The sequence below is a fragment of the Micropterus dolomieu genome, linkage group LG12 (assembly GCF_021292245.1).
Source record: "Micropterus dolomieu isolate WLL.071019.BEF.003 ecotype Adirondacks linkage group LG12, ASM2129224v1, whole genome shotgun sequence".
NCBI lineage: Eukaryota > Metazoa > Chordata > Actinopteri > Centrarchiformes > Centrarchidae > Micropterus > Micropterus dolomieu.
The window spans coordinates 22488703-22500601 of NC_060161.1; the positions used below are offsets into that span (position 1 = coordinate 22488703).

At 40.0% G+C, this 11899-nt stretch overlaps 1 long non-coding RNA gene across 1 annotated transcript; it reads right to left on the reverse strand.

Annotated features, from left to right (window-relative positions):
* Nucleotides 1–3953: 3953 nt before the first annotated feature.
* On the reverse strand, nt 3954–4377 carry LOC123980154. The gene is made up of 3 exons (XR_006827387.1): nt 4290–4377; nt 4141–4201; nt 3954–4056 (listed from the first exon to the last, which is right to left on the reverse strand). It is a non-coding gene; the product is annotated as an uncharacterized LOC123980154 (long non-coding RNA).
* Nucleotides 4378–11899: the final 7522 nt, after the last annotated feature.

Below are 11899 nucleotides of genomic sequence, written 5' to 3' on the forward strand. Positions count from 1 at the left end.
ATGTTCAATATATGTTATATTTTGAAGAAAATTAAATGTCATTAACACACTTTACTATAATTGATGAGGGACAAAACTCTCCTATGACAGTCTACAGGATGTATTCAGGGTTCTGGTTAAGCACTCAGTACAGTGATAATAGTGTACTGTGTGTATTTGCAGATAGAGAGTACCTTCACCAAGGACTACAGATAAACAGAAGTACAGTTATATTTTAGTTTTAGAGCTCAGTCTTGTCCTCCTTGTGGAAGACTTTCCCATCAGGCTGCTCTCTCCACTTCAGGGTGACTCCACTCACTCCTTTCTCCTTCAGCCTGTCCTGGAGCTGGGAAACACAAATGGCAGCCAAACATTCAAACATTCAGACACTTGATTTTTATCACCAAGTTTTCTTTTGATCTTGATATAAAAAGCATTAGGCTTTAAAGTAACTGTTTTATAATCAGAAGACAAACTGTCTTATTATTTAGTGATCCTGGCATGCCAATCATTCTGTGATCACAAGGTGATCACAAGGTGATCACTGGGCCATCAAGGTTGTTCTGCCAAAATCTGAATATTTTTTCCTGATTTCAAGGAAAGATATATTTTAATATTCATGCCTGGAGTGATTATTTGTCATGTTCCTATGCCAAAATAATAAAACCAGCTATGTAGTTTTATCTAATCATGGTAATAACTCTTCTGTATCCATTGGCTTCTGCTTTTTACTGTGATTTAATTTAATTTCGCACACTGACCACATGGTTTTTAGATGGCAAAAACACAGAGCAAGCCAATAAGCAAAAATATGCAAACTTCTTTATAGCAACTTTACATCTGTCCTGGGTGTGCGATGTGTCTCAGGGTGGATTTTGGAGGCTCACCTTTTTCAGCATGTCAGCTTTCACAGCAGGGTCATTCAGATCCACAGAGGAGTCCTCCGGCTTTATCCTCAGCTTTACTACCTGCCTGTTTACTGGTGTGTAAACACAGAGAAGAAGAACATACTGTGGAATTACCTTTGTGACAACAAACTTATACATGTAAATGAGCACCATGTCTGAGTGCAGTTTAACATCAGTTATTCTCTCTCTTCCACTGAAGCACTGTAAACCACTCACCAGGGATGCTGTAGCAGACAAATGGTAATCTAGTTTCACAGGGAAGAAACTTCCATCTTCCTGAACTCTGCGAAGCTGCAACACCACATGCGACACTCAATGAACCAATTGGGTAGTAATCTGTGGTCCAGTATGTGAATGAAGAGCCACTCCCATCAGACCAGTAAACGTCAGGATCTCTGAACAAACCAATCCATGTCAAGTCTCCAGTCATGAAGCTCTGGATCTTCTGGTTTTCAGTGTAACTCTTCACAGTGGCCAAGTCTACGAAGTTCTCCCTGCAGTACTTCCGAGCACTGGACCAATTCATTGCTTCATTCACAGCAACAAATTCAGGATCCAGCTGTGTTCCTGCAGTTTGGGGGTAAAAAATTTAAATGACATACTGAACTTTAAAATAATCATTATCAGAGAAAAATCATGTACTTACCATTATTACAGATGAGTGGATATGCTGCTGTGCAATCAAGATCATACCACTGGTAATCGCTCCCCCTCAATACACAGAAGTAATTCAACTCAAAGAAAAACAATGGACGATTGATTTTCCAGTTCCTATATTCAGCACCTGTCCCTGTGTAGCCGTCTGACCACCTCCAATTGATTTTAGTGTACAGGCCAATCCAGACATCAGAGCTGAGACCAGAAGATGAAACTGTGTTGAGAAGTTGGTTCACTTCTTCAGTGTTTTCAATGGTGGCCAGGTCTGTGTATGTCTTTCTGCAGTAGGTCTGAGCTTCAGTCCAGTTCATAGGATCAGCAACATAGTGGTACTGATGGAGGAGGCATGAGGAGAAGATGTTCCAGCCTGTGAGGGGAACAAGTGTTTGATTTGTTAAAGGTTGTATCCACAGTCTGAGTTTGTCTGTTAACATAAATGAAGGTTTTCATTTGTTGATGGGCTGATTGGATCTTTATTAACATTAATGTAATCTAAAACTTCCTCTTAAAAGTTTATCACCATTGTAATTTTACAAATCGCTGATAGGATGAAGTCCATCTCCTGTAGCAGCTGACTGATTGTGCGCAGGTCCCTGTAGGGATAAAGCATGATTTTATTCCTGAATTGATCATCCCTACTCATTTTACAATTAACTTCGCCCAGCTAATGCACACCAGCAATCTCAAAACGTTTTGCACCGGTTTGCAACATTTTCGGATTGAACAACATATTTCCGCTGAACTCGCCCCAGGTCACTCTCGCGCAGAGCTGGACGGCCCCGCCTCACTTTCAAATTAAAGGTGAACGCGAATGTTTACAACTTTGATGAGAGGATGAGACTATCCTCCTGGGAACGAGAAAAGAAAAACTCAGTGAGAGTGAAGTGCATGAACGTTACGTAAACATGTGTCCTCTTCTCTCAAAGTCTGAGGTCAGCAGATAACATGCAGCCTAACCTTAATGTGCAGCTGCAGTGAATCTCTCTGTCTGTCTGTCTGTCCTGCAAACCAGCTGAGCAGTGCAGCTCTTGTCTGTCTGTGTCTTGGTTGCTTGTCAGACTGTGACTGAACAATGTTGATGAAACATACTTGCAACGGACGATTTTACATTGCCTTTACTGAAGTAAAGTAAACTCTTCCTCCACCGGTGGCAGATCATAATTTTTAATACTAAAAAGTCTCCATCAGTGGTCCCAGTGAAATTTTTTATTTTTTTTCAATCATTAGGAAGGGCAATACCTTATTTTATATTTCAGTTTTATCAAATTATACAATAATAACATAAAAAAAACATAACATAAAAAAGTATTAAAAAAATTCACTGACCTGAGAGACACAAGACACCCAGTATGATCCTCTCCATCATCTTGCTGCTCTGAGGTCTGTGTGTATGTCAGTTTAAACCACTAAGAGGATTTTTGTATCCTTTATGCAAAAACCATCGTGATGGAAGAATTATCGCATTTACAAATGCTTTGTTATTTTCATTTGTATTTCTTTTTTTTTGCATCGGAAAACAACACAAAAAAGCAGAGGAAAAAGATTAACTCTGATATCTTCCACACAGAACTCCCAAAATGGACTGGATGAAATTATTGGCACCCTCAACTTCATATCTATCTGGGGGAGGTGTTAACAATTCTACTTACCATATGAAAAGCAGCCGCCTGACCTGGCTTCTCAGTCATTGGATGAAACCAATGACATCACCAATTCATCAATCATGTGTGATTGGTTGGTATATCTGTTGCTATTGATCACCCTATTAAATATTAAATAAACACTGCACTTAATTAAGACAATCTTTATTTAATATGTTACATGTTGTATTCTATAATCCTATAATCAACGACCTGAATTTGTGAGAAACATGTTGATTAGACAAAGTGTCTGTCCACCTTGGTGGCTGTCAGAACATCATCCAATCGACAGACACCTGTGATGTGGTGCTTTGTACTTTGGATTAGCCTCCAGTCTTGTCTGCAGCGTGCAAAAGAGGTCGGTGAGCCCCTGGCTGCGGAAACATGGGGTCACACAATCCACCCGACATCCCCCCAAAGCTGCAATCTTCCTTTTTTGACTTCAGATATATAGTGACGCTTTTCCAGAACACCACTTCATCTGCTGCCAGTCCACTCTAACTCGCTTCCAACAGCTGTAAACACAAACAGAACAGACAATCAGTAGTGCAGGCTTACAAGGAAATTTGTAACTCACTTCTGCTACAAAAAAGACAACATACTGTTTACAAAAATAATCACAGGAAGAAACAGAAATATACTATAAACTATATCATGGAACAGTGATGATGAATGAGTCAGAGATCTAAAGTCTCTTGACCTGGGGGAAACAATAAATCTCACTGAAAAATAATGTCACATACAATAAATTTAAGTTAACATATCTTACACGTTCCCTCTCGCTCAAGACCGGACAGAACTCAGCCCCAGCAGCAAGATCTGGTTGGACCAGAAGTTCCTATGTACTGTCCCACAGTGGATCTTACAAGCAGCTGAGGGAAAAATGAGTCTTATAAATAAATAGCATAGCCACAGCACAAAAAAATAAAACACCCCAGTAAAAGTTTGCTACTTACACACAATAGCATCATGATCCACACCAAGGATGTGACCACCTCGTTATAAGGTGAGCACAGTCTGTGAAAACAAAAGTACAGTCAAAGAACAATCCTAGAAACTATTTACTTTCATACAGTACAATGCATGCATATTCTGCAAGTCTTACCTATATTTGTATTGTTCACTCTTCTTCTCTTCTTGTTTTTCCACACTTGAGAAGTTGTTGGATTCAAGAACAGCCATTCTCTCCTCCCTAGCAACATTCTGGCATTCAGTACAGAAAACTGCTGACTCAAGACCGTTCTCGTCTCAGGGCATCCAACACCGACGCTTTCAGTAAAAGTTACAGTGTAGTTATTTGATGCTAGCTAGCTAGCTACGTTCGTGTTAAAGAGGTGGTATTATGCTTTTTGGCTTTTTTCCTCTACTTTATTGAGTTATATATCTTTTTTCTGCATGTAATAGGTTTGCAAAGTGAAAAAGCCCAAAGTCCAGCCCAAAGGGAGTTCCCATCTCCCACAGAAAGCTCTGCTCTGAACCGCTTGAAAACAGCTCGTTTGTAGTCCAGCCCTTCACTTCCTTTACGTCTGACGTCACAATGAAAACGCGTCATAAAGCTTGCCAAGCGGCTAGCGGGGTCAGGCATGCCCTCAAACCAAGCTAGTCTGAGCTGCTTCTCCATTGTAGAAATGTTGTACCTGTACCTGCTTCCAGGTACTTTTTCCAGGTTCCAAGCAAGCTGAGGCTTAATGTGAAAACACGACAGACTGCTGATTGGTTAGAGAGAATCATCACTATTCACTGCATCATCATTGCTGTGCGCCAGACAGAGGCCAGCATCAGAAAGTTTTATATTTTACAGTTTTCGTACATAATTTCATCACTAAATCCAATTCCAGCCGCCCGCTCACAGAGCTCTCTGCTCCCGCCGTCACACAGACCGGTGCAGCAACAACAGCAGAGGAAAACACAGCTGGAAGGTTTTCATACCGCTTATCTGTCTTTACATTCTGAGGAATGTCGAAACGCTTTAACTTAAAAAAGAGAAAGCTGTGTGGATCGCGGGTGTGTGTGTCGCATTGAACATTACGTTGCAGCAGTTGTGTGTGGCGTCGCTATGACAACAAGCTGCGTGCTATCTCTGGGTACTACCTGCAATGGAAGTTCAACGTTTAGTCCTGATGGTAAGATGTGGAACAATGATGTTCTGTGGTTGTGGACTTGTGAGTAACTTATACCATCCGCTAGGTTACGGTCGCAGTTTGAAGCGGCTTTGATTTGGATCACACTACCTTGTTTCTTACGACCCGCCCTTCTCTGCTGCTGATTGGCTAATAGTGTGCAACTCCCAACAAAGATTTTGTACAAGTAAGATGCATCACTCTGTAGCTCAAGAGCGGAGCGTACAACACATAGGGTGAAAAAAGGAGCTGCAGCAATGTGCAGTATGAGAAAAATATGGTGTTTTTTTTTTTATTAAACCATGTAAACCTGTTCTGGTACAATCCCTAATTAAGATTTTGAACCTGAAAATTAGCATTTTACCACCTCTTTAAAGGTGTTGACAGCCCAGAAGCCCCATACCCTTACCATAACCATCAGAAATGTTAGTGCCTAAACCTAAGTCACTGACTTTGTCGACCAGCTAACCCTACAGATGTGCTAACAGGTTGAGTTGGCCTTTGTGTTGCTGCAACGTTGCAAACGGTGGTGTTTCATACGGACGATGAAGGGTATCTTTAGCGTAATTTTGCTTTGTCACCAGGGCTTGACATTAACTTTTCTGCTCTTTTTCCAAAGTTAATAGCCACACAGCATTTTCACTAGCCAAATTTTTATACGATTAAAGTTGACAAGGCTGTGCTAAAATGTACTAATATTATCATTAGCCCTGATAAGACTGTGTGTAAAGCTCCTTTTTTGAAAACATGTAGTCTATTAAGATAAACACATTAAAATAGTAGCTTCTTATGATATATAATAAAATTACTGCATGGGTGTAAAAGTTTAATTAAAAAGATAAAAACTAAACTGAAAAAACATTTGCCTCTGCCTTTCTTCAGAGCTCTGACTGGATTTATGTTTATCATCATGAAGCTGTGGTAGCTGTGAGTAACTAGAGATAAGAAAGAGTATACAGGTCTTTTTTCCAGATTATTCGAATACAGACGCACCTTCTGCTTTCCTATGGCATGACAACTTTTATTAAAACATAGTTCTATATTTTAATTATCAACTCTAGAAATGTAGTTGTGACAGGATGATTTGATGTGATATAAGTGCAACTCTGCTAGTAGTAACACCACTTCCCTTAATCATGAATATATCTGTAATTTTACAGCATTTAAGAGCACTTGTCCTCCTGTCTTTTCTTTATCTCAGCTCTGTCTTTTTTCTTTCTCTCATTCTGCTGTGCATCTCCACACTGCTCGGCCACTCACACTTACGCACTGACTGACCGCTGTGTTGATGTGTGTGTGCATGCGACCAGTCACGTGTGATGACAGAGATCATACCATCAGGTTAAAAGCAGACGGGAGGCTGGCGGTCCACAGGTCTGAGGGACAGATTAAACTTTTATATTCACTTTGACAAGTCTGGATGTCATATTTGGCGTGTGCACCCTTGCGAGAGAGGTGAGAGAGACGTGCATGTTGTGTGGATTCTCGTGATATTAAAAATGCTTGCTTTGTCATCGCTGCAGCTGGCTAAGTTGATAATTAAAGGTAGGCCAAAACAGCCCTCGGTCCGACGGCCAGTCCGCTGGGTTTAATTTCCACAGCGCTTTCTTGTTTACAATGTCGTCGGTCTGTAGCGCGCAAGACAATATTCTTCACTAATGGACCAATGAGCAAACACGATGTGCAGGTAGTACTCATGGGAGTTGTAGTGTCGTAATGTCACATTGCAATTCATTTGTAATTTTTGTGTGGCAGACAGAATCTGTGGTCAGACAGCAACAACAGGAAGCAGCTGTTCTGGGGGTGAACAGCTGCTCCTATGGGTACGACTGTGCTTACTGACACTGTTTTCCAGCGGACTTTGCATACTAGCGTTATTATGCTAGCGTTAGCCTTCTATCTTAAGGCAAAACTCATTAAAAACTTCAGTTAGCAAACTGAAATCACAGCAGAACTCAAACAGGATACAGGATCCAATTTGGACACATCCAAGTTACAATTAATAACTTTTACATACTTTTATCAACAGAACGCAGCTCAGCAGCAACTTACCTCTGACCATTGTGAATGCACGGACCTACGTCATCACTCTAACCACAACCACCCACCCCTACACAACTGAAATCACCTTCTTTCTTCCTCATGCTTCTGACAGTGTAACATAACATGCACTACTATTTCTTCTTGCCCACAGACGTCATGTTTGCCTATTTTGAATTATGTGCTGTTTAGTCCAGTGTGTCTTGATAGGATTGTTTGGTCTCTCCTGTTCCATCCTGCATCTCGTAAAACCCCCGTCCTTTTCTCTCTTCCTCCTTGGGCTGTCCCCGAGTAAGGATTTACATAGTCGAATCAGAATCGTCAAGTCCTGCCTAAATCGACTGCTGGTCGAATCATGTGTGTTTTTGTGAACGGCGATTGGGAGCTTCAATCTTGAGAAGCTGTAGAGCTTACACTGTAAATTTCCAGCTAAACTGAGGCTTTTTGTAGACCGTTTTCTCTCTTTCTCTCTCTCTCGCCATTCACCAGTCTTGGGCAGAGTTTTGCATGCATTCTGTGCTAACGACAACTGCATGCACGTGGTGGTTCCTCGCGGGTCTATTTCAAGTAGCCGGCTATTTAAAAATGATATGATATTCTTTGTGTGGTTCATCAACAGTGATAAATTATCCAAAAGTCCCGCGAGGTGCAAACAACTCGGCACAACACCAGTGAAAATGGGGCTCCGTCTTTTCAGCAAGTGTTCCTCTTCCGCCACTACACACATACACGCTACGCCTACGCATGCACTTATAGGATTATCACACTGACGACCCAGGTTTAGGATTACAATTTTATTAAAACATTTATTGAAAGTTAAATGTTGAAATGTATATTGTAAAAGGCTGTATATTAACTTATTGTGAGAAATCTGGTAGTTCTATGTAAAATCAGATGTTGAGCACCCCCATATCGCCAAAATGGCATGTTTCTCATTTCACAGCAAAGCTTCGACTGTGAGATTGACAGTCGAATCAGGCTCTGCACATCAAAGCATCAAATCTTCGACCATTCAGGGTCAGCCCTACTTACCCCATTTGCCACCTTTCCTTCGTTCTGTTAAGTTACTTGATTATAGAGGTTTCGCCTCTGACCAGTAGGGGCTAACCTGATTTGTATTTGTAGAGCTCACAGCATTTTAATTTACGTGTGAAAGTCTCCCCTAGACCTAAGAGAAGGGGGGACAACACTCACAAACAAAATCCACATCAATTCCCGACAGATACTGACAGTTTTCAGTGCTGGCAAAAAATTCCTATGAGCAGCCGTTAACCTGAACTTCCACTGCAATTTAACGTGCCAATAACTGTAAATCCCACTTTTCATGCAGTGTCTCCCTGTGAATCTGTCTAAATGTGTCGGATTTTGAGCACACACCTGGTCATAATCTAAAAATTGCACCGCTAGTGGCTGCAGAAGACTACATATAGCCAGTGTAGAGAAAATGTGATACCTAGTTTAGTCCACATTGAAAGGATCAACAGGGCCTAGTTACGTTTTCACACAGAGATGCCCCGTTCTTTTGTCAGTTATCTTGGTCAGCCCACAACAATAGTCTACCAAGATTTTGACTGCGATCAATTTAAATGCTTTGTGTCACTTGAAAGGCAGTGAAAGTTTGAATGTACAAACGTCATGATAGTGGACATTAACAAAGTTTTCATCTAAGGCTGTTCTCTTGTTATTACAGTTTATGTTAAAATCATCTAGCACCTGAATGGACATTGTCTTCAGTGTGAATAACAAATTATTGATTGTTTTCCAATTTCATAAACCTCAGTCTTTATTTTCTGGTTTCTCACCCCATATGAACCTCAGGATGTACTTGCTTTTGTTTGTCAGAGATGGACATTACCTTTTCTGAACTCTGACTTTGCATAACAAATACAATATATTTGCATGGCTGCAGGTTCCTTATCTTATGTTTAATGATGAACTGTATTAGCTCATCATTACACATTACTTTAGTGTTATTTTCATCTTTTTCTCCTTTTATTATTAAATTAACATTTCAAACACCCAGCTCTGTAAACACATTTCTTAGGAACTACTTTCTACTGAAGACATACTATAGTCTCAATGAAAACTATTGGTTGTAAATTCTCTGGATAATAGGAACCCTGTGTCAGGAAGCTGTTGAATTTTTTAAATGCACTAAAAGAGATACATTTTTTCATCCCCAATGTATTGGGATAGAAGCAGAAACCTTTTTCCATCCTGATCAACTAAATACAGAAAAATCAATATTTCCTAAACTGTAGGAACAGCAGGATCCTGGATTTATTGTGAATGAATCAACGAATTGGTCCAGTGCTCAGAAGTTATGCAGGAAGATGCTCAGAAACCTGGCCACTGTTAGGAATGACACTGAAAACCAAGAGTTCGAGCACTTCATGCCAAGTGGAAACTTGGCCATCTCATTCAGATACTGGTACACAGGTTACGACTACATTGTCTCATGCGTTGCACGCTTGGACACAAAAGGGACTTCCAGGCATGCACAAGTTTAAAATTAATTTCTTTACTCTGTTTCCTCTGTAAATACAGAAACACAAGCACATCAGCAGAATGTATAACTGTTATATGACAATATAACCATTCATGTTGTCTCTTTAACTGGCATCAACATAAAATGTCTACATTCACTCACAAAACACACAGACAAAGGCACATTGATAATGTTTTCTGTGCATCCACACAACTGATATTTAGCAGGCTACAGTACTGATTTCCTCATTAGCATACTAAGTGATATAAACTCTCATTTAACTTTCAAATTTCTGATATAAATCCCACATCTCACATAGTCTTACACATTCATTATACATTTGTGTCACCACGTTTATACATCTTTACATCGCTTTTCCGCACCTGTAAAAACAGAAACACAAGTACATCAGGAGAACGTTGTGGCTATGTACTGCAGGCTGTTTACTCTTTCTGACTGACGTGTGGGTGACGTGCCCTCCTGCCTAACCTGATGGACCCCACACACTGCTTGTGTGAGCTTTACTCGCATTATAACCATAAATTGACCGGCTAAAATATTACAATGGTTAATGAACAAGAATATATCAGATTACCATAACATACTAAAACAATTCAAATAAATACATCAGAATAGGGGGTTGCCACTTTTTAGTGTCCGTCAGTATGCCTAACAGAGTCCATTAACAAGGCCAACATAACTACGGATCCCACACATGTGGTGTTGCAGGTTTGCAGAGTTCAGGAAATCAGTTTCCACAGTGTAACACAACAAAGCCAAACCCAAAACTGAAGGACGCTTCCTGTCTGGGGATATTTATCCTTCCTACACCTATAGAGATTCACTAGGTGTCCAAATAAGGTAATTGTTCACCTCTCTATACACGTGTGAGGTTCTATTGGATGTTGGTTCAAAACAAGACACAATGCTTACCTAAGATAACCTAAGTCACATTGTGTCATTCAACTCCCATGCAACACAAACTAAAGACTATCTCGACCTTGGTTTACCTAGGAGATGGATCACAGAGTATGTACTTATCCACACAGCTGTGTCAGTGAGTTGACCAAGCAGACAGAGAGACAGAGTCTGAGCTACTGTTTGGACGGACACAGGCTGTCACATTTGGCTTTCTTTGGCTCAGCAGTTGATCATAAAATTACAATTCTGGGAAGACCTGTGACACAGTACCTGTAAATGTCCTTCACACTCAGGATGCATTTGCTTTTGTTTATCAAATGAGATAGACATCACCTTTTCTTTCATCACCTTTGCATAACAAATGCACTACATTTGCATGGCTGCTTGTTTCTTACTCACTCCTTATATTTAATGAACTATATCAGCTCATCATAACACCTGTAAGTATTATTTTCAGGAATTTCTTTTTCTACTTGTATGAATAAATTGACATTTCATCATCCAGCTTCTTTGTAAACAGGCTTCATTAGAACTACTTTCTACCTAAGACATAGTCGCAATGAAAAAACAAATCTGGCTCCAAAATGCCCTTTAGTTACACACAGATACTGTCTTGCATTTTTATAACTCTGCCTCCACAATTGGCGTCACCAGGAAGCCCTGAATATTTTGAATGTCTCCCTGTACTCTATGATCCTCTGCGAATATTAATATGACTGGAGGTTAGGGGGTTATTGACCTGTATTATTACTTGTATTCTACTCATCCTGTGGCTCAGTTTTGACAGTTATTTAACGTATTTTGACAGTATTGTTGACATTAGATGGTCACTGTTTAAAATCATTCCTTGGTCATAATGTGTAGTGTATAGGGGGCTGTAATGTAGGGGTCAATATAACCGTAGCCTCAAGGATAAACCCTTGATTAACATGTTCTGGTATTTCTTATGATCGCTCAAGGTTTTAGAATAAAACAACTGGTGATAATCAAATAACGAACAATACACAGATTTTATAATCTAAAGTTTAAGAGTCCACATTTAATTCTATATTTTTTGTACTTTTGCAGCAGTGGTGTTAATTTTGATTAGGTTTTTATGCACAGCTCCTTTTCTGTTTACTTTTGATTTAATTACTTTAAATGGTT